Source organism: Sciurus vulgaris, assembly GCF_902686455.1.
Source record: "Sciurus vulgaris genome assembly, chromosome: 13".
NCBI classification, from domain to species: Eukaryota; Metazoa; Chordata; class Mammalia; order Rodentia; family Sciuridae; genus Sciurus; species Sciurus vulgaris.
In genome coordinates, this window is record NC_136474.1 from 57,258,615 (window position 1) to 57,286,152 (window position 27,538).

Sequence of the window (27,538 nt, forward strand, 5' to 3'; positions counted from 1 at the left end):
TTGGTGATTCCATAGTTGACAAATCTCACCCCAAAATGATTCCCTTTGAAGTAATTGACAGTGGGAAACTTGAGAATATGCAATCTTAGGAATAAGGGAGTCATCAATAAAGTACAATAAAGTCACTCAAGTTCCAGGCCACTGTTGTCTTTATTATTCCCATAACAGATTTTTTTAAAACACCATTAAAAAGTAATTAAAACATTTCTGTAGGGAAAAGATCCATTTTTAGCAATAATTGATATCATTCCCTACATTTTAAATAAAATCCCCAATACATTAATCAATGAAAACAATATTTTCCATCAGAATTTTAAGATGACAATGCTACCAACATTCCTAAAATCTAAAATTTAATCATCCTTATAATCAGATTTTCATCAACTTGTTATATTTCCTGTACTAATTTACAACTCACCATTTCATATGCTACTACACTCACTAAGTACAGACATTGGGTTTATCCCATTCACTCCTGCACTGACTTTGGCTCTAAAGGCAGGATTATACTTACTGTTGGTAAAGTAGGGAAAAAAAGAAACATGGAATATTTTAAAATCACATTATTTTTTTTTCTTCCTATTGTGGCATGTGGTGTTTTACTATTTATTAAAGATTACAAAAACAGTTTCTAGAATATAAATCAAAGAAACTACACCACATTTCAGGAGTCCTATAATGATGTAGCTCCAAACCCTGGAGAGGAGGAAGGGTGTCCCAGTTCTCCACATACCAAGTGATTCAGCACTAAGAACAACTCAACAAGACTCTGGAAAACATTCAAAAATGCCAGGCAAAAGCCTGGAGGTGAATTTCTGCTATATTAAGACAATTAGATTCTTAGCAATCAGATGCATTGGACTTTAAAATGAAGAGGAAATTATAAAGAGCACAGACAATAACAAGCAATTAGGCTTGGGAAAAATTATACCCAATAAAATACTATAATAACTGTAAAACTTAAAATCTTTTCTTTAACACAGAAAATCAAGTTAAGGAATGGCAGATACTACCTTAAAATATTTGAAAGGATTTAAATGTCAATTATATCACTAGAGAAAAATTTTCTTTCTTTTCTCAGCCCATATCCTGGTTATCTACCATAACCATTTGACAAAAGAGGTCACTGAGTCCAGTGGAGACAGAATCCCCTGAGGTAAGGCTGTTTGTTGAAGAATTAGTTTCATAGATCTAGAGATTCAAACCCAAATAACCTGACTCATGGATTTCTTTCCTCTCCTTAAGACATAGCAATTAGGTAATTTTATGGATTTTTCAACAAATTTATCAGGATCTACTAAATTAGCATTTAAATTTAGTAGATCCTGATAGCATTTAAATTAGCATTTGCATCCAAGTAATTACTTTAAAAAGCTGGAATAATGGCATAGAGCATTTTTTAATGTGCTTCTTCTGCAACCTATTTTTAGACCCAGTTTAGAAGTCACAAAAACAGACTCCCCACTTTATAATTTTTACTCTAAAATGTTTAATTATAATCCACAACACATCAACCAGCTTAACGATACAACTAATTCAGAAACCTGCTCAAAATGACTTTTGGTCATTGTTAAAAGTCAAATATACCTACAAAACAGAGATTTGTCACGAGAAACTTTGGTATAGGCTTTGAAAATAATTCCAGAAGAGGCCTGAAATGCTTTAACATATGGTAACAATGAATAAAAATTGTGTAGTTTTCCAATGTGAACATATTGAAGGGATATCACTAATTTACCAGGTATACTTGTGAATAAACCCAATTAGTCACATTAGAAGAGGAAGAATAACTGCTATCTTTCTTTTGAGGGTTTCTTTTAATATGACAATATTAACACTATTTTTAAAGTATCTCTTTCTTTTAGAGCCCATTCCACTTGTTCATTTGAAATACTAAAATTCATTGACAGCCTTTAAACCATACTAATAGAAGTATGACAGCCTCTTCATATTACTCTGTGAAAATATTATAATAAAATAAAATTAAAATAAAATATTATAATAAAAATTAAATATAATAATTAAAAATATCATAATAAAAATTAAAATTCACAACCATGCCTCACATGTGGGAGACAAGAGCTCTACCACTAAGCTACAACCCCAGACCACACCATGAAGAAAGTGATAAAAGTATATACTTTAACACCAACATCCATCACTGCCATGCTCTTAACACATATATGTATACTTTTTTTAAGAAAATGAAAGCAAAAATATGTCAATATGCCTCAAAATAAATAAATGTATTTGTGCCCAGAAAAAAAGAATGTTGTTTATTAGATAGCTAAGGTGTAGTCAAGTCTTTGTCTTCTATTAGAGAAAGACAGAAATACAAAATGACATTAGACTTTTAACACACACACACACACACACACACACACAGGTGCACCCATAAATTTTTAAAGATAAACACTAAAATAATAGATATGAAACTCTTGCCTCTATTAGTATCCCATGTGAAAAAAGTATATGGGGACCCTGGCCAGTTGTTTAAATCTGAATTTTGCTGTGGAAATTCCACTTCAAGAGCTCGAACTCTTGCCTAGGTTGAAAGCAAAGTCACTGGGGAAGCTCCAGAGAACAGGCACATTCTTCCAGTCAGGAACCGACTCTGACTTCCTAGCTGAATATCTAGGTTAGCATGCTGACAATAACATCAGAAGAGCCATAGCCTTAAATCTATTAATATAAACTTAATTTAAAAAATATTTTGTGCTGTAGATGGGCACAATACCTTTATTTTGTTTATTTTAGTTTTTTTTTTGTTTTGTTTTGTTTTGTTTTGTTTTTATGTGGTTCTGGGAATGGGACCCAGTACCTCATGCATGCTAGGCAAGTACTCTACCACTGAGCTACAACTCCAGACCTATAAACTTAATTTTTACCTGAAGCTCTCTAAGTTATCCTGATACTTCAGAAGACAGAGAACGTGGACAAGGACTGAATAAGAAGAGAATAAATAAACATCAGAATTGGAGCTCGCAAAGGAAAATTTCAAAACATATGAGCTAATGTGGCAGTAAGACAATAAACAAAATTAACAACCAAAAATAAAATTATTCTGTATAAAATGAGTATGTAAGAGCAATCTGAAAATTACTCAAAACCAAATAGGATTAGTCAAAAAGATAAAGGAAAACATTCCTGATAGAGGAAGAACTCATAAAACCAAACAAGGCAGAAATGAAACAAGAACAGACATACAAAAAGAAGAACAAGTTAGAAATTCTAAAAATAAAAATATGTTCACATGTGAAAATTAAAAAAAAAGAACAATAAATGAAGACATTCTCTCCAGATTGAACACAGAGAGATTAGCAAATTAAAAGATAGGATTGTACATTTCCACCCTAATGCAACAGAGAAAAATAATATTTTTAAAGATATGTGACAGAACAGTTAACAAAAGAAAACCCTGAGAAACTACATCATTCAATAGAATTCTAGGTGAAGAAACAGATGAGAACTTTTCAGAACTGAAGAAAAATGTGAATTCTCAGGTTGTTAGTGATAAACTGAATAAATAAAACTAAATATACATTTTTTAAAATTTCTAATTTGTTTTTAGGCAACAGTTTTGAAGTACGTGAAAGTACTATGTAAAATTTAGGTTAAACTTGGGGTTATATTTAGCCTTTTTAGAACTTACTAGCACTTTTGAGCAATTTCAGATAACTTTATTTTTAAAAAGTGTACTTTAACAAAGACAAGACAAGAATATATCTGAGAGTCCAAATAGAAATAGCTATAATGATAAAAAGATCATGTTTTTTATAAAGTCTCTACCAAGGGGCCTGGGGTTGTGGCTCAGTGGTAGAGCACTTGCCTAATATATGGAGGCACTCAGTGGTAGAGCACTTGCCTAATATATGTGTTTGATTTTTCTGCCTGCACGGCATATAAACAAGTAAATAAAATAAAGGTCCATCAACAACTAATAAAATTATTTTTTAAAAACTCTATCAATTTAACAATAGTAATCTCACTGAATCATTGTAAGTCAGTTTATTTTGTGTCTTCATTTAACAAAACCTACCTCATCTCAACAAGAACTAATGTCTATTATGTCAACTGATTATTGTGTTTCTAGTTTTATGTTTCTACATTATAGCAGGAGGGATGATACTTAGAATTTGTAGAACTGTTGCATTGAATTTTTCTGTTTTAAATATTTAAATTTTTGTTCAACAAAATTCAATTCATGTCATATACTGATCAACCAAAATTATAATGTGAACATAAGTAGTAATTGCATATAAAATGTTAGATTGTTTTTGAAAAATGAATCACTTAATGTTTATAAAAGAATTATAATACTTGGTAGATAACATGGGGTTATGAGAAATAAAAAGTCTGATAATTCATTTTCAAAATCTAATATTCAGCCTTCACTGGATCCAAATGTAGCCTTTCCCTTTTGCCCACCCTAATTCTAAAATTAGCCAATCACGTAGATTTTAAGGGTAACTCCTCCAATCAGAATGCAGAACTTTAAGGTTTTGTTCAACTGGTAGAAGCCACCCACGGTTGCTTGACATGTAGCCCTCTCTGTGGGGTCTCTTACAACTTGGCAGATTCTTTCTTCAAAGCCAGCAAAGAGAAAGCATGCTTACTAGCAAAATGAAGTCTTTCATCATATACCTTAATCACAAGAATGACATCCTGTCACCTTGCCATATGATATAGCCTAATTGTGGAAGAGATAAGTGATAGCCTAGCACCTTTGGGGGACTCGATTAGTTAGAAGCAAGTCACAGGTCCTGTCCAAACCCAAGGGGAGGGGAATATTCAAAAACGTGAATAGCTGGAGACAGAGAAAATGGGAAATACCATGTGATCTGTCCGCCATATCTGCAAACAAATATATAAGAATAAATTCAGATAGAAATGACTCTGGAGGAAATCAAAATTAAGTGTGGCTTGGTGGCTCATGACTAGTCAGGGCAGCACTCTTTGAGGAGGTGGCATCTAAACTGAGATGACAATGACAAGAGGAAGCCAGCTATCCTGACCGTGTTGACAGTGAGGGTGACTGGAGAGCCATGGATGACAGGGAAAGTGATATGAAGTCGGACTGGTAGGCAGAGACAGGGTCACATAAGGATTTACAAATGTACATATTTCTGCCACACCCTATTTTTAGAAGGTTTTAAATAGCGTGAGGGTATCATCTGGTTCATTTTTTTTTTTTTTTTCCCAGAAGGTCACTCCAATTGCTCTACTGAAAATAGATCATGGAGACTTAATAAAAGCAAGGAGACCAGTAGAAGGCTACCTTACCTGGGAGTTAAGCAATGAGACTAGGACTGGGGTGACAGTGGCAGAGATGAGGAAGAAGTTAGCACGCATAAGACTTACCAACCTATTAGACTTGGGAATGAGGATGAAGAAATCCAAGGGAAACCACTTGCTCTTTGTTCTTACTACCTTGATAAAGACTACCTTGGGCAAGCTTGCTTTTCTTACCTTAAAGATTACATTTCAGTTTATATCCAAGTAATCACTTTCCTTTGTTAACAACTTTGGTGCATAATTCTTTCATCCAGTCTCTTGGAATGTTGCTTTATCCAAAAGCAGTCTTAGATTCTACTGGCCAATATCCAACTGACTATGTTAGGAAATTCTCCAACAAGATCACAAATTACCCTCATTTATGTCCCAAGTCACTTCTTATTTACTTTGCTTATAAATTTAGACAGTGTATGAAATAAACACTTGAAACACCATTATTCAATAGGAGAGGTTAACTTCTTAACTGATGATTTCTTGTCAAACTATTTTCATCCATTCCCTTAAAGTGAAACAAGTGATTATGTACATGAAAATTAAATTGTAGTGTTTGTTTTCTGGTTTGGTCAAAATAAAACTTCAATTTTTGTATCCCACATCCTTTTAAATGCACACAATAGATACGATCATGCCCTGACTACAGATGGGGCAGACCCCATGAGCTTTTTGTTTGCTCTAAGATTAACAGACCTCTAAGATAAGATGCAAAGTGATAAAATTCAATTCCAACTTAGAAATCAAAATGTCAAACTTGGGATGGAGGTAATAAAGAGAGACTGAATGATGGGTACCAAAGCAGTTAGATAGAAGTAATAAGTTCTAGTGCTTTGCAGTGTAGGGGTGTGACTATAGTTCACAATAATTTATTATGTATTTTATAATAACTAGAAAAGAAGATGACTTCAAACATAAAGTAATGATAAGAAGATGGAAACATTAATACCCCAATTTAATTATTATACATTGTATGCCTATATTGAATTATATCATAATATACGCCACACATGTCAAATTAAAATAATAACAATTTAAAATAAAAATAAATTAAAGGGCTGGGGAGATAGCTCAGCTGGTAGAGTGCTTGCTTTGCAAGCACAAGGCCCTGAGTTCGATCCCCAGTACTGCAAAATAAATAAATAAATAAAAATTAAAATGTCAAGGAAAATAAATGAGACCAAGTAAGTGTCAACCACCAGTCGCTCTCATTCTATGAGTTCCACTACTTTAGATTCCACACGTTAGTGAAATCAGTATTTTGTCTTTCTGTGTCTGGCTAATTGTACTTTGCCTAAGGTCTTCCAGGCTCATCCATGATGCGGCAAATGGCAGGTTTTCCTTCTTTTTAAAGGTTAAATAATATTTCAATGCGAATTATATTTGCATTCTCTTTAGTTGTTCATCTGTTGACAGATATTCATGTTGTTTGTACATCTTGTCTACTGAGAAAATGCAGCAATGGACAAGGAAGTGCAGACATTTATTTGATATACCAATTCTATTTCCTCTGAATGTGCAATTCTATTTTAACAGGGGATTGTTGGATCGCTTGGTGATTCTATTTTCAATTCTTTGAGGGACCTTCCTACTGTTTTCCACAGTAGCTGTGCTGATTTATATTCCCAGCAGCAGTACACAGATGTTCCCTTGACCCCACATTATCACCAACACTTATCTTCTATTTATTATTAGCCATCCTGACAGGTGTGAGGTGATACTTCATTCTGGTTTTGACTTTTATTTCCCTGATGATTAATAATGTCTTTTGATATACCTGCTGTGCATTTGCATGTCTTCTTTTGAGAAATGTCTACTTAGAACCTTCACCGATTTTTAATTGAGTTATTTGTTCTGTTGCTATTAAATTGTAGGAATTCCATGTATAATCTGGATATTAAACCCTTTTTAGATCTGTGGTTGCAAATGTTTCCTCCCTGTTCCTACGTTGCCTTTTCATGTTTTTGTCATTTCTCTTGCTGTGAAGAAGTTTTTTAGTTCAATGTAGTTCTTCTTTGCCTGGGTTTTTGGTGTAATATCTGAAAAATCATTGTCAAGACCAATGTTAAGGAGTTTTTTCTCTAGTTTTCTTATAGTTTTATGGTTTCAGTTTCATGTTTTGTCTTTAATCCATTTTTAGCTGACCTTTGTGTGTGGTGTAAGATAAGGGTCCATTTTCACTCTTTTGCATGTGGAAGTTCGGTTTTCCCAACACCATTTATTAAAGAGACTGTCTTTTCCTCGTGTACTTTCTCGGTACCCTTGCCAAAACTTGGCTGACCATGTGTGCATGAATCTGGCTTTTCTTCTAGTGCAGTGTGTTTGCATTCCCATCAGGGATAAAGTAGGAGGAAGGAGACGAGGTAAGAACTCGCACTTGGTTGCATGACCCTCTCTTCTTTTAGGGCTTCTCTAAGTGCTTTTAGTACTGGACTGGGGTTCCCTGCAGCCCCCTTTCACTTCAAGTTCAGAGTCCACACGAAGGTGTGGCTTCCCTGGTGGTCTACCCCACTCAGACACACTTTGCTGGAGTCCCTTCCTTCTTCCAGGGGCTTGAGCCCAACTCCCCTCCATTTGGTCCACACCACATGGTATCCATAGAAAACCCAGATCCCCTGCACCAGGGCACATTTGAGAAGTTTCATGTTGGCTAACCTGATGGTCCCATCCAGTCATAAGCAGATTACTTTTCCCTGAATCCCAGTCAAAAGCAGACATCAAAACAAAGCTTGGCATCAAAATAACACATGTTCTTCAAAAAGTACAAATCACCCTTTGTATTAATTCTCCCCAAAACTGTCACTAAAAATAATCCAGATGAGAATATATGCATATAAATTAAATTAGTTTGGACTTCTGGAATCTTTCTCTCTCATTCTTAAGGATATATTTTTCAACTAAATTGGGACTCTTTCTTATTTTGGAGCACATTTTCACTCATGCACAGTTTATTTGAATCCAAGAGTGGGACTCCGTAGTTAAGGCTTACAGAGTCAGCAGGTTAGATCTTGTCCGCAGCTTAAGGACAACTTTGCCAGTACTGTTGATTGAAAGTGGAGCTTCCAGAACACGCCCTTGACTCTTAAAAACATGAAAATGAGCAAGAGAATCTTCTTTCAGTCACAGTTTTCTTCAACTTTGATTTTAGATTTCTTTTCAGGATTTCTAAAGATTATGTCATATATGTCATATGCTTGCATTAAGGACGCCATGGAAATGTTTACCCAGGAGAATATAAATTTAACTAAACTATGAAACATTTATAAACAGGGAAGTGAGGATGCCAACAAAACCATCACCAACACCCCATAGTCACTGTTTCATAACTCCCTGTATTCTCCAGAGCTTGTCTGTGCTTGCTAGAGACACTTCCAGGGGATGACACATTTCTTTGAGTATTCACTTCTTTTCATACTACTTTAAGAAAAATCAGTAGAATCCTAGTTACATTATTTATAGATAATATAAAAAATACTTTGCATCTTTTTCCTAAATTATTATAAACTATGGGGAAGAAGGACACACAGAGGACCAGCTATGGACAGAACTCCAAAGGGGGTATGAATTAACATTGACCCTGGGGTATACTTATCCCTTTTTAACCACTTCAGAAATCATGCTCATTTGGATTTGCTCACTCTCTCAGGTGTGAGGAACACACATCTTCAGAATTTACAGCCCAGATTCTGAGACCCCTCATGGAGGAAGGGAAGAGAGAATTCATTTAATTCATTTCATCAGGTATCTGAAATTCTACTGAAACAAAAAAATATAGACTGTTCTTCATTTGTATGAAATTCTCAAATTCTGAAAAACAGTGTATCTTTATTGAAAATATTAAGAGATATCGCATCCTTGGATTCATTCTTTCATTTATTCATTCCTTCAACTAATACATGTTTCTGGACACCTCTACCCATGGACACTTTGTAAGGGTTTGAAGATATGGTGGTGCATAGGACAGTCTGCTGCCATGGACACTTGCTGTTCATTTGGTTCTCTTGCACTACGGTTTTTACTGAACACTTGCCATACGTCTGAAAATGTTTTAAGGGCTGGGACATAGCAGAGAATCAGCCAAAGCATAAACAATAAAAAACTTAATAGGGTCATTTCAGGAACTGGTATGTCCACCAAAGAAAATGAAGCAGAGAAAGTTCATGTTAAAGTGAAGAAGTTAAGTTAAAGTGATGACAGGGAACATTTTTTCACAAATTAAAGAGGTGATGATTGAACAAAAACCTGAATGATTAAAATGATGAGACGATCAAATATTTTGCAAAAAAAGCATCTCAGGCAAAAGAACACAAGCATTAGGTCCTGAAAGAAGAAGGAATGAATTGCTTCCTTGAAAACATGGTAGATTACCTGACCAGTTTCCAACTTTGCAATGTTCAAAATTAAAAATCTTTTTTTTTTTTTTTTTTTTTTTTTGCGATGCAGAAGATCAAACTCAGGACTTCATACAAGCCAGGCAAACGCTCTACCACTGAATTACACCCCTAGCCTGCAATGTTCAAATTTAAACCAACATGCCATTAGATATACACAGTCAACCCCAATAAATGCTTTGTACATTGAGTTTGAAATTTCTGTAGTTTGACACCTTATGTTTTTCTGTGTGTTTGTTTAGATTCGGTATGTACCTATCCTCCTTGAAATCTCCAGGAAAAATGCATACCATTCAAACATACTAGAATCTATAATTTTTTGTTGTGGTAATAAATTTCCTATAGGGACTGGAGATATAGCTCAGTTGGTAGAATGCTTGCCTCACAAGGACGAGGTCCTGGGTTCAATCCCCAGCACCACCAAAAGAAAAAAAAAAAATTCCTATACTTCTCTGTCCTCCTCAATCTGAATTGCTCTCTAGGTTAGCTGTCATGTTGGGTTTTGCTTTAACCAGTATCCAGACCATTTATTCTCTCCTATCTTGGCTCTCCTGATTTCTGTTCCCACGTTATTCTATTTTCATGTTAGTTCTCACCCTGATGAATAACATCCTCTACTAGCTTACTACAAAAAGATGCATGAGAAAGAAAAAAATGGAGACATTGAATATCTGAAGTTGTCCACATTCTATCCTTATACTAAACTGATAGATTGGCTGAGAATAGGATTCCAATTTGGTAGTCATTTTCTATTATTAAAGTATTAAAGGCATTTCCCTTCTATTTTCTAATCATGAAGATTGCTGAGAAGTCTGATGCTATTCATATTTAAAAATGAGACCACGAAAAGTTACGTAGAGGCTCAGCATGCACGCATAGAGATTGTCACCCTGTAGAATTTGTCATTGGACAATCTAGCTAGGAAATTAAATTTGACTACCGCCAATTCTCAGGATCTGTGCATCCCTGTGGGAGAAGAATCTTCCATCTCCCTATCCTGGAGAAATACTCCTGGAAGCTGTTATGTGTGAACCACTGGAGGAAAGGAATCAGGTTCTCACTATTCAAAATGTTGATTTATTTAACCTCCATATGTAGTAGGGGTATCTACAAACTTAGAATCCCTTTAATTGAACCTCTCCAGGAAGTAATCTTCTAATCTTCTTTGGTAAAGAATGGCTATTCATTGGCTATGCAGGATTTGGAAGATCTGATACGACCTACTCCAAATATTGACTTTGCACTTTGTTTTCCTCTGCTTCTGCTTCTTCATCTGTCTCCAATCCTTGAGATCTTTTAGATTTTCAGGCCTAAATTCATCTATTTCTGATTTCAACTCTTAATGGTCTAATGATTAAAATTCCACTTGTCTGTCTGATTTCTACCTTCTATGCCAACCTTATAATTGTCTGCCTTTTACCTTTGTACATTAAACACTGTTTTAATCTCTTTATCATTTTTTAGGTTCAGTGTTAGTGGTACTCAACCTGTGGTAACCCAATTGTTTTTCACCCACAATTCCTATCCTCAAAAAATTTCTTATAAAAAGAGTTTTCTATATCTCATCTAATTTCCTCCTTATTAAATTTTAAGTGAAGTGTCATAAATAATATAATCCAGATACTGTGGAAATCAATAGACTTCCCAGAAGCTCTATTTTTTTAGGGTTAATCTAATGTTTATTGGATGTAAGCCAGTTAAATATATGAACAATTATAAGGTGAAAGAATAAGCTTAAAAGATATGTTTTAAATGCTTGAAATTTATTTTTAAAAATGATGTTTCATAGGTGACTTGTAATTAAGAAATATGCAGTGTAACTCTTTCTATAGCATATAAGTTTAACACTAGTCTTTAAGAAATTTCAATATCAGAAAGTTCTAATATATGTGCAAAACTAAAGAATTGCTCACACAATTTTTAGGTCACCATCTTAACGTTAAGAGACATAAAGAAATAAACAGATACTCAAATTGAACATTTATAAAGTACTTTATGTAACCCAAGAGTTCTCTTGTGTGTTTTCAGGGAATTTCTTGACTCATTTACCTTCTTCTTCAATTGTGCTATGATTCCACACTATCTAATCTTATTTTAGTTTTAAAAATTATTCATGTTATATCTCACAGACAGCGCAAATCAATGTAGTACCTCTTGGCCCTAAAAAACAATCCAGCTTGCTTGAGCAGGTAGAAAATATCTGAGAAAACAAGAAATTAAAGAGGATTAAGTATTAGGAATCAATCACAAATATGTATTATTGTTAATAAAATCCCACAAAATAGCAAGATTTTTCAACAGTAATCTTGAAAGCTGGAAGATAATGGAGCAATATATTTAATATTCTGAGGGAAATTAATTTCCAATTTAGAATTCATTATCTAGTCATATAGTTAAGGGAAACAGTAAAATAAATACATTTTCATGTAAATCAAGTCTCAGTTACTTCCAATGCACCTTTTCTCAAAGGAATAAATCAAGAATGCAGAAATCATGGAAACAGGGAAGGAGGAGATCAAGCACAGGAAAGAGTGACAGAAAATATGGAGGATGAGGATGGAACAAGTCTTGTCTACTCTGCAAGAACAGCAACCAGACCACAATGGAGAGCTGAGAGGCAGGTCATTCTAGTAGGCAGTTTAAAAAAAATTAAACAAATGAACTGTTAAGTTAAAATCCTGAGCGATCACCTAAGCTTTCAGAAATCTGTAAACATTCATATATGAATGACTTATTGAAAGATACATAGAAATCTAAGCAACACCACAATTATTAACTGAAAAAGAAATGGAAAAATATATTTACTCCTAGTTGCAATGTGGTTCAGATATGTACAATAAATATAGTCAGAAAAATGTAGGCACTGAAGTTTTCTCTTACTAAAATTATGGGTTAGCTGAATTAGGAAGATGAGTTGAGAGAGAAATATCTTTATGGAACAGGGTCCCCCCCCCCACTTTCTTTTTTTTTTTTTGGTTTTAAAGAAAACTAAATGATTATCTCATCTTCTTTAGGAAGAATTTAATAGATTATATCACAAATTTTAAGAGAAACCAACATAAGCTATTTAATAGTAGGAAAGAAATAGGGTTTGAACGTGAGAATGTGAATTTTTCTCATATATCTTGTCATTTTATTTGACATTTTAAAGCATAATTGTTACTATTTTCTGGGTCAGTAGAGAGACCTAGATTTTAATCTGGTCTGATTATTTATCTACCTGTATGGGTTACTGAATCCCCTGAACTGTACCCCCAAATTCCAAGTTTACAGAACAAAATCATCTCCTCATTATACACCCTGGCACTCAGGTTTGTTTTCTGAACCTAGAAGCCTGTTCTTGACACAGGACAGCATGACTACATCCTCTCCCAGACCAGGGATGGTAAAAAGGTTTGTGCTCAAACTCCTGCCCCACCACCTGCTAAATGAATTCAGCAGAGGCTGAGGAATGGAAAGGTCCAAATTGGCCTGCAACCTTTAAAAGATTCTGCAGACAGGCCAAGGAATTTCCAATGCATCTGTAGATTCATGAGGCTTCTAGAGACTCTCAAGTCTCCAGTTTCAATGTGTCTTTGAGATAGTTCTGAATGAGCAACAGAAGGAATGACTGTACATGCCCAGAGCCAGGAGGCTGGGAAGTCACACTCCCTCATGGTATGGTGTGTCTATTGGGGTGTGTGCAAGTGCAGCTGAGTCACCTTCTAATTCAGATTTAAATTCATGTATCTAACAAATACTTGGATGAGATTGTTTAAAACCTTATCTACCACACTTTAAAAGTTTGAATATACCCATGCATTTCATTTTTAATTTCTGTCCATTTCATTTGTAAAGCTTCTTCTTTTGGAAATTTGTATACAAATAAAATAAAAAGTAGATTATTAGAAGCAAATGGTGTCTGGCATTGTGTTTTAGAACACCTCTCTGTTTTTTCTGTGTCTCCTCACGGTTGCTATTTACAAAGCAAACTGCACCTCCTTAACATTTCTCACTCTGAAAAACAGATCCACATTCTTCTCTTATCAGGGTCTGGTCCCTTGTACTCAACTTAATGTTTAACTAAAGTAACTCATGCTGATTTTACTTATTTGACATGCTTAAAAAAAAAAAAAAAGAAGGTTCTCTTATGAGTAAAGAACTAAATGAGAACATTTAGGTCGTTTTAACAAGAACTGAACAACTTCTGTACACTGGAAGAGGGGTGTGTGTGTGTTTGTGTGTGCGTGTGTGTGTACATCACACTCATGCACATGTTCTCTGTCTTTAAAAAGTCTTAACACAAAGGACAACTGACCAAATGAAATAGAAACAAGCCTTAAGTAAATATAATCAAGTAAAGTTTAAAGATTAGCTGTAAACCATGTAAAAACAAGATTACCAATCTACTTTTCTACTGAATGAATGTAGATAACTATAGACAACTTGTTTCAAGTTTCCCATGTACTGGAGAGTATGTTAAAGACTTCACATTCTTTGCTTCATTTAACTGCCACCAAAATTGAAATAGATATTGTTTTCTTAAATGTAAATCAGTGTTTTATGTTTCCTTCTTGATCATCCCCTCAGTATAGGAGTAAATTGTTATATAGAAGTCAAAGTTAAGTATCTTAATTTCAATGGAATAAATACTCAAACCAGCCAAAGAGCAGTGATCTTCTCTAGTAAAAGAGATTCTAATAACTGGAATTAAAAACCTGGCATAATTCAACACTGTTTTGTTTTTATATGCTTAGAAATATTGACCTCATAGAACAATCATTTTTATGTGTAATTTTCATACAAACATCACAGTAACTCTATGGAAAAGCACTTTCACAATTTCACAAAGCAGCACACTTGGGCTCACAGTGAAACATTTGCTACCCAAGTCACACCAGCTTCTGTAGCTGGCCAGTTACAGAGCTCTTATAAACTGAGGATATGAACAGATTTCAAAGAAAGAAAACCCAAATAACCAAAAAAAAATATTGAAAATTCTCAACTTCATTAAATTCAGAGAAAATGCACATTGAAACCACAAATACTGCAAACTTTTTATCCCTCAAGTTAATAAATAGTTTAAACTTTTCCAACGATGAAAAGCATACTTAAATCAGGACTTGCTCCCTCATTCCATTGCACACAAAGACACTTAGAAGTGGCGCAGAAGAGGATCTAGAGATGCAATGAAATACCTGACTTTATGAAATTATTGGGTAATTTTCGTGGTCACAATAAATATATATTCCTTATGTGGAAAAAAGAATGTAATTTTATATAGGTTTGTGTGTTTTGGAAGAATGTCACTTCTATACAAACATAAATAAAAAGTTTACATAGATAAGGACAGAAATTGCTCTTTAGTTATTATTTCTCTATTAGTCTTCAGAGCATGATTTAAAATGAGGAAATCTAAGGAGCATATTATCAACTCTAAAACTCTTTAAATTTCCAGCTTTAGAAGGATTTACATTTGTAATGAGTCATGACCTCAAACAACTTTCAAGATAATCCATATTTCAACCCAACATTGAGTGAAAATTATTTTCAAGATAAAAACAGCTTTCTTAAGCACATCTTAGGGAATTAAGTATAACTATATTAATAGTCACATCATTAAAAGGCACAAGAAATTATAAGGAAAATGCTTTATCATTTAATCCCTCAAGCAGGAAAATATTTAATTATTTCTCAAACTCTTTGCAATGCTATATGTAATTTTCCAAGTCAGATATAATATTTTAAAATATTTAAAATTCACATCATGGCTTTATTAGTTTTAAGAAATATATTTTTCTTAATGGAGTAACATAGCTCATTTCAAATGCTTTCCAAACAGAATATTTTAATGTCAAAGTGCTATTTAACTCTTTGCTATCGGGTAAAGAAAAAAAATCTTAATTTGACTACAGAGAATTTTTAACACCCCTTAAAGAGAAATGGATTCCCCAATATCATAGATGCAAACTATCACAAAGTGAAATTTCCTGAAGGTTGCAGCATCCTAAGCAAATCTGTCTCAACCTTTGCAGTCAGCTGTTCTTATTTATAAAGTATTATGACATTTGCTTGTCAAAGCAGCTAGCAAAAATACAAACTATTATTAATTATGAAAATAATCTAACAGTTCCCAGCAAGACTCCTAAAGTATAGCCTATACCTATAAATATGTAAGTAAACTCATTACAAATTTTTTCTAAGACCTTTGATATCTATGAAGATCTCATTTAATTCCCTGATAGCTTATATTCATCTTCTTACTAATAAATGTTACATACATGAGCTGTCAGATATTCACTCCAACATTGCAACTTCCCAATTTCCACTTTGAATCCTTTTTAGAGAAAATAATTTTTATGCTCATTTTTTCCAGATCTTTCTTGAAATCTAAGGAACATAATGACAAATATAATGACTATGATTCTTGTAACTAAGAATGGTCCCATAAGTCAGAATATACATCCTAATTTAAACATTGGGCTTTAAAGTAATTTATTGAATTCACTGCACACTTTGATCGAAACAGAAATCCATAAAGTTGGGCTGGGGAGATAGCTCAGTTCATAGAGTGCTTGCCTTGCATGCACAAGGCCCTGGGTTCAATCCCCAGCACCGCAAAAAAAAAAAAAAAAAAAAAAAAAAAAGATTAAATGGAAGGACCTTTGCTCTGACAAGAAATCCATAAAGTCTTCTTGTCTGCTAGTAAATTACTGTGTGACAATGTACCTTTGAAAACAGAATGCATTATACAGATAGTGTGGCTGTTACTGCTATGTTAAAAGGCAAGTTTCCTAATCTGTACTCTCTGATTAAGGACTCTAATAGGAAGAGACAGTTTTTGTTCTGGACATGAAGATCACTGCCATCCCTGACTTAATTGCCCATCAGACACTAACCCCTGCTCCCAAGGAAATGTTGGCAAGTAAGAGCAATTGAAACAGACGTTTCATTGGTAAGAATCATTGAAGCCTGGCACGGGGGCACATGCCTGTAATCCCAGCAGCTCTGGAGTCTGAGGCAGGAGGATCGCGAGTTCAAAGCCAAACTCAGCAAAAGCCAGGTGCTAAGCAACTCAGTGAGACCCTGTCTCTAAATAAAATACAAAACAGGACTGGGGATGTGGCTCCGTGGTCGAGTGCCCCTAAATTTAATCCCCGGTAATCCCACCCAAAAAAAAGAATCATTGTGCACAGATCTTTCCATCCATCCCCAATCAAATGGCACCTGAATTCTCCCACACTCACAAAGCCTCTGAAGAGCACACCAGCCCTTTCTCAGTGATTCCAAAGCTTAGTCCTTTATTGCATCTTGTCAACAAAGTTCAAAGTTCCTCTGATTCTTAGCATCTTTCCTTTAAGATGAGATGGGTTTCCTCATTCCTTATAATTTATTGGTTGCTTCCCATCACTTATTTTTTATTCTGTCTAAAATTCCAGGTAAGCATCTAAATTCTAGAGTGTTTGTCAGTAACCTCCTGTCTAAATTTTAGTGCCCATTTATCATCATGTACATACTAAATTAAATTGCCACATAAACAAATGTTTCCTGGAAAGATAATGAAGCCTTTAGTGCCATAGTTTCAGAGACTGGTGCTCCTTGCAGTCCAACTAGCCCACAGACAACCGTGACCATACACATTAGCAAACAAAAAGACCCTGGAAAGCAGCAAATGCAATCTTTGCATCATTTTTTCTTTGGACTCTTCCCAGTCAGAATTTCCTCTCTATTCCTATGGCATTTTCATTGTTCTTCTTTCATTAATTTTTTTTTTCTTTTTCCATTTCTGTCCTCTCTTCAGTTTCGGTCTCTCTAAGCCTACGGGATATCAGGGATTTTCCTGGGGTATTTTTTAAAGGTTAGAGTAAAGAATCAGGACCAGAACTGAAGTCACAGAAGCAGCACTAGCCCAGGTCTCTGAGTGACTGTAACTGTGTCCTGATGTAATCCAGATGACCACAGCAAAAACCAAATGGAGACAGGAGTTCACTCTTAAGGTAAAAACAAAAACCTCCAACATACTCGTCGAATACATCTGATTTTTTTCACATTTGGGACTTGTTAGTTAAGAATTCTTAAGCTATTTGTCTTCAATTCCTCTGTTAATATTATAGACAGAGAAAGTACTAAAACTATGCAAGAATTTTCTAGATTGAGATGAGGACATGTAGACAGGAAAACTGGGCTGCTCTGTTCTATATTTTGCTAAACAGGCATGAGGAGAGTAGATTTAAGGAAAAGGATGAGGGCTATTTTGAACTAGACACGGAATGGCTGAAGCATAAGACAGAAAAGCATTAAAGAAAATAGAAAACAGCATGATTGACAGGCATGTGGGGAGCCTACCTCAGAATGAAAGTCAAAATACAAGAAACAATGGAAGGCTTCATATAAGTAATTAATAATTGTCTCTGAGGAAAATTAAAGGACTTGAGGAAGGGAAAAAAATTAATTAGGATTATGATGTTGGTAATGACACAGGAGAACAGAAAGAAGAGTCAGAAAAGATCTAATGACAAGGGGGAAAAAATTCTTGTTGGCCAAAGAAGTAAAGACAAAATAAATTTGGAAAGTATCATGGAGAAAGAAGCAGTCTTTCTGATTTACCACAAACAGAAGAAGGTAGGACTGATCTGCCAGGAGGAGGAGATTTGGAGACCAGAGACCGACAGAGGAAGCAGTGAGTGCTGAGTGAAGAGTGTCATCTCTGCTTTCGATGGGAATTAAGTTACGTGTCTGTTGCCCTTTTAGGCTTGATGTGAAAATCTGCTTGCTGGCTAGAACCACAATCTCATGGGGCGTGATAATAGGTGAATCAAATCATGAACAGCATCAAGCTCATTTCTGGTGCTCAACCAAAGTGAGCAGGTGGGAATTTAAGTATATGACTCAGGATTTAGTCACCTGGAAAACTTTAGGTTTGCTTTTAAGATGCGCTTACTTGTTTCCTGAGCCCTCCTTCAAAATAAAGGTATGCATGCACTTCTTTGTTAAAGTGAACAGAGAAAGGAGAGCCCAGGCAGAGCCACCCCAAAACACCTCCCTCCTCCTTTGCCAGTGGGTTGAGCAGGCTGGTCACACCAAAGGTGTGGCATCCTCAGCCTCCACCTAGTTTCCAACTCTCCATTAGAATACTGACTCTCCTCTGTGGACTTCCAGCACAAGAATGTAATGTGAATTCTGAGTTTCCACAACTGGTAGATAATAGTTGTTAATTTTTTCCTATGCAGTCCCACCTGCCTGACCTCTTTAAACATACCTGTGGTGTCAAAGGAATTCTATTTAGCAGGAGACAGGAAACAATGGAGCTCATATTCAGATTCTTCTGTGACTGAAGATTAGGAAAAGTCTAGGTTTTTTTTATTATTATTATTTTCTTCAAACTCTAGGAAGAATGCCTTCAAAGGCATTGCTTCCAGGCAAAAAAGAGTAAATGCAGATGCCTCTGGACAAAGGAAAGCAGTCTTGGGCTTACAAATTTGCATGTATTTTGCTGACCTCCTTCCTTTAAGCAATGCTAAAAGGATCAAAGGTGGACCTGGTAGTGTGAGCCTGTAATCCCAGTGACTTGGGACGCTGAGGCAGGAGGATCACAAGTCCAAGGCCAGCCTTAGTGAGGCCCTAAGCAACTTAGAGAGATCCTGTCTCAAAATAAAAAAATGGAAAGGACTGAGGCTGTAGCTCAGTGGTTAAGTGCTCCTGTAATCCATCCACAGTACCAAAAAGGTGTATAACAATAATAAATAAATACAAGGATCCAAAAAGTCATTTGTAAAAGTAAATTTATAAGAAGTTCTGTCCAAAGTCTTAGGGAAAGTTTAGTTACTTTAAAATCAGCATATAATATAAATACAGAAAACTGCACTTATCAGGCCTATCTATGCCTTGTTGAATTTTTACCCTCTAACTAGCTCCTTGATCACAAACCAGAATGTTACCAAAAATCCTCCTTCACCAATGCTTCAAATGCAACCACTAGCTAAATTTTAATAATACAGTTTTGCCTTCTTGTTTCGTTTTGTTTGTTTGTTTAAGTAAATGAAATAATGGAGTAGGTTCTCTTTTGTGTCTCTCTCCTTCCTGTCAATATTATGTTTGTATGATTCATCTATGCATTTGGGGATTACTGTGGATTGGTTATTCTCTTTGCTGCATACTATTCCATTTTCTGAATATGCTATATTACCCAACATTAATGGATTTTTTTTTGAGTGGTTCGGGGATATAATGAATAGCACCACTCTGACACTCTCAGATGTATCGTTCAGTGCATATATTCATTCATTTCTCAAAAGTATGCACCAAGAGAGTGGAAATGTTAAATCATCCTATATGTATATATTCTTCTGTTTTAGTGAATAGCACTTGATAGGGTTTGAATATGTTCTCCAAAAGCATGCGCTTGGTGCTGGATCCCCAATGCAACAGTCTCAAGAGATGGACCTTTGGGAAGTGATTAAGCCATGAGAGAATGGCTTAAGGCTAACAGAAGTGGGTTAGTTTTTGTGAGAGTAGCTTTATTATAAAAGGCCAAGTTTGTCCTACCTGGTAGCCCTCTGCCCTCCACATGCCTCCATATAATGATACAACATAAAGGTCCATGCCAAATATGGATTCCTTGATCTTGGACTTAATAGACTATAAGAAATAAATCTCTGTTCTTTATAAATTACCCAGTCTCAGGTAGTTTGATACAGTATCACAAAACAAACTAAGACAGTGACAAATAACTTTCAAAGTGTTTCTATGTATATATATTCCATCTGTAATAAATGAGAATTCCAATTGCTTTACTTTTTTAACAATATATAATATTGTTATATATCATTTTTAATTTTAGCCTTTCTGATAGGTGACCACAGGGGTTTAGAGCTATACTCTAGCAATAACCAAGATCTTGATAATTCAAGTTGTCAATGATATATTTAGGTTCAATATTCTACTTTGATATGTGATTTTGGTAACTGAAAATAAATTGACTCAAAAAGATCTACCTAAGAAGACTTTACTCAACAACAAGCTCTGAAAAACAGCTGGGGAGTATATTATGTGAATCATTAAATCAAACAAATTTCCAGTTTTGAGGATATGTATCTTTTCAAGTAATTCCATCTTTTTCTAATAACTTTTCTTTTAATCAGACTATTATTTTTTCTTTTTCAAGTTTATCCAAAATACTTTTGCTTTTTCCAAAACCAGAAGGGGACTCATTAGAAACCTTGTTCTGAACTAAAGTGCTATTCATTACATTAATTCTTCATGAAATTTACTATGATAATTATCGGTAATACAAAGCTTTTTTCCAACAACTCACAAACTAAGAAGAAATGTTATAATATATTACATTCCTTGATGTTCACCATATGAACTTCAAATATATTATTTCATTTAATCATTTCAACAAACATATAAATAGGTTTTGTTATTGTGCCTTTTCATAGAAAAGGAAATTAAGGCACAGGATTGTAAAGAATCTTGCGCAAGGAAGTAGTGATGTTAAAATGTGATTCAAAGCCAGGAAGCCTGATTCCAGAGTAGGCTCTTAACCATCCCAGCACCCTGTAGACAATGGTAGATCGGATATGTGCTTCAAAACAGGGGTAGAAACAGTTTTCTGCAAAATACGAGTGGGAGAGATGAATTCAGACCACAGGAGTAGGGGACTTCATGGAAATGGTGCAGAATGAGCCAAAACCTTAAAATCAGGTAGCACTTTCAAGGAACTATATGAGGAGAACTGGAATTTCAGATAGACGTAAGAGTGCAGGTTCTAAGCTCCTTGGGGAATGAAGTTTGCTTTTTGTTTCTGTAACGTGGAAATTAGAAAAAGATCCGTGAGTTAGCTGATGTTGAATGAACACAGAAATTTAGGGTATATTGGGTGTGGTGTTCATCCCACAGTCACACTGCAGTTCAGGGTGACCGATAAAGGACAGAATGGGTGGACACATGAGTGGGTAAAGGTGGGTGTGCAGAGTACTTTCAGGGAAACAGTACCTGGTCAGCTTGGCCAAAGCATAGGAACTCAGCAAGAGGTTAAAAAGTCCTCATTCTTTGCATTTCCTATAGACTATTCTGTTGCGATCTTCAATTGCAGTAATTTTTTTCAAAAATTTTGGCGTGATTTTGCTAAAGGAACATTAAATTTAACTGTATACAAACTAGGCCAAATTTTAAACCAGTATTAATAACATGGCTTAAATAACACGTGTTGAACAACTATAAAATAAAATGAATAAACAAATAATGGTTAAGTAAAGATATTTTGAAATTAGTTCTCCAAATACTCAGAAGATATTTATGTATGCTTATAATCAAAGATTAGTGGTTACAACAACCTCAAGATGCCAAATGACACCCAGGCAAGTGCCAAAAATCTTAGTGATAATGCTGACTGTGTTGTGAAGAAATTGGTCCAATGAAGCATTACACATTACTTTATAAATTTTATGTTTTCCAAAACAATTTATTTCAGTGATCATGGATAAGTCCACATCATATTCCATTTCTGAAAATTTGGTTATTTATTCAGTGGATTTTTATTGATCCTTATACTAGGGTTCTATAACATAAATATCAGCAATATCCATCTTTCTCCTTGAAAAAGCAAATATAATAATTGAGAGCTTAAAACAAGTAATAAAATACTACTTTTGAGTTTAATACTAGTTTCTATAAGGTACAATATGTCTGGGAGAGTGAGAAAACTAAGACCATACCGTCCTTAGGAAGTCACTTTAAACAGTGATGACCGCATCATGATGTTAGCGGAGAACTTATAATAATAAAAACAAATCAAGGGGAAAAGTTCAAAAATTCAAAGTGCATTGGTTTAACGAAGCAGTTTAAAGCATTCTGATAAACCAATGCAGAATATGACAATACTTTTTAAATTGCAAAATCACAACCAAGAAAAATATTATAATGTAAAATGGTTTGTGTAGTATTATAACAAGCATGTAAAAATGTATGCAAATATAAGGTAATGGATAAAAGCTGACCAGCTTGACTAAAGAAATATTTTAATAGAAAATGGTATTTAGTGTTTTGTATTCTTTTCAGTAAATGGTAAGCTTTGTTCATTGGATGGTTTTTGGAAAAGTGAAAGAAAATTCTATTCAAATAATAAAATTATAGCAATCTACCTAAATATTGAGGTGAATACTCTGTTATATTGTAGAATGTTAAGACAACATGAATGACATTTGTACTATATATTCCAAGAAGTTCAAAATTCTTCTAAGTTGTTATCCTTATAAACACAATATTCCTGTTGAATAAGTGGGTGTTAATTGGTGACTATCTTGTCTTTTCCAGGTGAGAAAAATGAAACTGAGATGATTTAAATGATATCAGTTTTTGGTACAAGAGCAGAGAGACCTCTTTATCTAGAGTCAGCAATGATTTCTAATAACTCATAATCAAAACTTCTTAATAGTAACCTTTTTTATATTAAAACTTTTAATATGGAACAGTTTTCCACCAGAGAGTATTTTATAGCACTGTAAAATCATTCTGAAGTTTGAGATACTGCTTTGCATAAAGTTGAGAGAGACAAAAATTCTGAAAAACAGTTTGAGTTGATAAAACTTTTTTCAAGAAGATAAAAATCCCATGAGGTTTTATTTCTAGTATCTTCACACAACATATTTTCAAGGTCAAAGCATGTAAATGCTATTACAAAAAATAATAATAATAACTCTGAATTAGGCTATCATTGAATCATTGAATCAACTCTTTAGTATTGACCTCTGCTGTTATTATTTGGAATAATACTCTGGGTCTTTAAGAATTACAGGCAGAAACACTTGCAACTAATTGCCCTTGTGAATTAAATAACAATGCTTGGGTTGTGCCTTTTGTTTCTCCAAAGCTATTAGTAGCTGTACTGACAAGTTGATGGATTGAATTTGACATCTTGCTCCCAGCTTTGAAAAGGAATGGCCCAAGTGTACATGTAACACAATTACTTATAACAATTTATGTTGGCCCCAGCTCTAAAGCAAGTATTGTATCAAAAAAAGTATCATCATCATCATCATCATCATCATTATTATTATTTTGCCATCTAAATGGAAAACTGAAACAAGTCTCTTTATTTAAGGGGAAAAAAATTTGGACACTCTAAATGTAAAATTGCTGCAGTTTTCTAGAATCATATCTTTCCTTTCCCAAGGTCATGTTTGTGCAACAGATTTACATTAATATTTTTCTCGTTCTTTTGAAACAATGATTACCAATTATTTTTCCTACTACTATCCGTATGTTCTCAGACTACTTAGATGTTTAGTTAACACCAATTTACTCATATTTCCCCCTGTTCACTTATCCCTTCCAAGTCTGTATTGTGAGCAATTTCCATCAGGACAGATTAATAAATCCCAGCCTATGCATGGGAACCCACTGATTCAGAATGAATCTTTCCTAATTGTTTTGTTGTGAACATGGGTGTTCACTTGGGGTCCTTGCCAAGCTTCCAGCCGGTGGGGAAAATTATCTCTCCACACCCAGCTAAAGACAGAGTCAAAGAATAATTCCTCTGGTGAGCAGCGTCACTGAATAAGCAGTTCCAGCTTGGTGTGTGTGCTTTCAAATGAACATCTTTTTGTTGATTAAGTCAACAAAGCAGCTTTCACACAGAAGATCCAAGATCCTTTTGTGATTCTTTTCTAGAAACAACATTATGAAATTTGCAATCTTTACTATCGAGTTTTTAAAATCCCAATTAACATTTCCTGAATGAGATAGTTTTCTGAAAAAAGTTGTCATTCCTCTTTCAATCTATTGCTGTCTTTTCAAAAAATAACATATTATCATCTTTCAGGCTGTTAAAAATGTAGAGGTCTTTGAGTTAGCTCTTTCTTTTCAGAAGGTGAACACTAGTCTCCCCTTTAAAAAAAATTCTGACAATAATATGGAATAGAACTTCTTGAATAATTTGTTGGCCTTTTGCATAGAAATATTCAGGATTAGTTATTATCGCTAATGGAGAATGAGTGTCTGAGCCTGCCAGACAGACTTGGGCTTAGCTTTCCATATCAGTGAGTTCTTTGCTTTAAGAGAGTAAAATAGATTGGGTGCTTATGAAAAAGAAAAGTGAAGAATTCCATGAACTGAATTCACATTCAAGGGTAAGGTGGGACACTTTTTATAGATAAATGAGGATCTATTAGGTTTTAAGACCTCATTTCTCCCCAGACCTACATTCAGGAAGTCCCACCACCTCTTTCCAAGGGGATGAATCACCATTCACTCATCTCAGGAGTGGTTTTTGCAGTGACGACTGGCAAAGCTCACAACTTGAAGGTTCAGAAACAATATTTGAAAATAGAGCTGATGCAGGTTGGGTACCATGTGAGAGAAGGATTTTAATTGCACTATTTCAGATAACAGGATTTTTAATAAATGGTACTGAGAGGGAGAAGAGCTAAATGAAATCAACAATGTGTGCGGAGGTAAGAACACAAACAGAAATCTGAAAACATGTCTGCTTCTACCAGGTCACAAGAATTTCTTTCCGATCCTGAAAATGAATGACCTCCTTTCACGTGATGACTATTCTGACCAAAGCTCAAACATATCAACATCAAATAACTATGCCATTGCATCTTTCAGAGTTTACAGGGGGTCCATGATTTTTGTTGCATAATTGTCACAGTGTCATTTACCAGTTAAACTCTGACTTGGAAAAAACTTACCTGACTCCGTATTTTCTGAGAATTTCCCCCACTTTATAATCTTAGCCAGTTAAGAAAACTAGGCCTCTTTAACCTTTGTGAGCCCATGCCAAGATCTCAGTCAAAGTAGGCAGGTTTCTATTTTATTTCTCAGAGAATACAGTAATTGTGGGCTTGCACCTTCCCAGATCTCATATGCCACACCCTGTATGAAATGAAACTCAGGCTCCTTTTAAACACCAGAGTAGATCTTTCTAGTTTCCTTAACCACATTCTCTTTTCTTCCCTCACTTCATGCCCTTTTTAAAGCAGATTCTTTGTTTAACAGAGAGACACACAAGTTTTCTATTCTAATTCCCGTAATTCAAGGCCGTGGGAATGGTGCTACCTAATTATATTTTGGTGTATGTCCAAGTTGTTCTGTGTTTGTGTCTTTTTTTTTTTTATCCCCATTTCTCTACTCAGGAAACAATCTATAAACATTTCCGTAGCGTTTTCCATGTATCTGCAAATCTGGGTCCTTCTTTGAACACTTAACTGGCAATGGGAAAGGTTCTATGAAAGTGAGTGGACCCCACCCCACCCCTTTATTCCAGGATGTTACATTTCAGTGTGAGTGTGTGTTGTGTGTGTGTGTGTGTGTGTGTGTGCGTGCACGCATGCACATGCCAAAGAGCAGTGAGTGGGATCACATGTGTAAACCACTTACTGCAATGCAAGTCAGAATGAGGACAGTAGAGGTCTCCTGGATATGTTCCTTCTGATGGAAAGGACATACCCAAAGGTCCATGGAAGGAGCCAGCAGCTTCATGAGAGGGTGGCAGCTAGCAGCTTCATGGTGGGCACAAGAGGTGGGGGCAGCAAGCTAAGGCAATGCAAGGGAAGTGAATGTCCTGCAGGAGGGTGCTGAGCAACCTGGGTAGGTGACTTAGTGTGATCCTAGGGAAATGATGACTTGGATGACCATACAGAATGGTCAAGTTAATACACTGCAATCTATACATCATCATCTACATCGTCCAGAATGAACTGGATTTCATTTCTACCAGGAAGTAGCCTCTCACTCAAACAATTTTCTCTTGTAGTTGAAAGTTCCACATTTAGTGTTGACCTTAGGAAGATGCAGTTTGGGTGCTTTCAAATCCTCATTTCCTAAAAAAAAAGAAAAGAAAAGAAAAAAAAAGAAAGAAAGAAAAGAAAAGAAAAAATACTTCATCAAAGTTAAAAAATATTCAACAACGAATCTAGAAAATGTGGGTGATTTCCCAGGATTGCCTCTTGGGGAAAACCCTGACAAATAGTTCTTGAATGTATTTTATTGACTCCAAACATCACTTTCTCCTGATTCTCTGATCATTTATTTTCTGAAGGATTAAAGATTGTTAGTTCACTGATCTATTCATTTTCAGTATATATGATAGCATATTGTTTTCCAAAAACTATAGAAGCACTCACAGAAATTAAAAGGCTGTTTTTGTTGTCATGGTTTGCTTTGTTTTGTTTGTAGTTAAAAATAAAAGAAAGGAGCAGGATAAGTGCTCTGGCAAGGGAAATTCAGAGCATTCAGGGAGCCTGAAGAAAAGTATGCCCTAGCCAGACACAGTGGTGCATCCCTGTACTCTCAGCAACTCAGAAGGCTGAAGTAGGAGGATTGCAAACTGGAGGCCAGCCTCAGCAACTTAGCAAGACCTAGTCTCAAATTAAAAATAAATAAATAAATAAAGGCCCGGGATGTGACTCAGTGGTTAAGCACCCCTGGGTTCAATCCCCAGTACCAAAAAAGCAAAAAAGAACAGCATGCCCTGTCTGTCCAGAGGGGTCAGGAAGGCTTCCAGAGCTCATCCAGGATGACTGTGAAGATAAGAAGCAGTGAAGCAGAAGGTTAGAGTACGTAAAGAGAAGGATGAAGGTGAGAAACTGAGAACGAAGGAAAGGTGGAACCAAGGAACTGAGCAAAGGGAGAAGCTGGAGCACCAGGAGCTGCCAATGAAACAAGGGAAGGGTGTCCCGCCTAGAGGCAGAGACGGGGAGGTCATGAGACCTGGGGCCATTCCTATTGACTCTTGTTCTACAACTCCTTGAGCTGACGCCACGTTTGAGCACTGTGATAGCTCCCTGTATGCAGGAGCAAGTCCGAATTCCAGAGCAGGCACCCAGGGCTGAGCAACTGTCTCCAGTGGCCACCTCCTAGCCAAGCCTTCCACC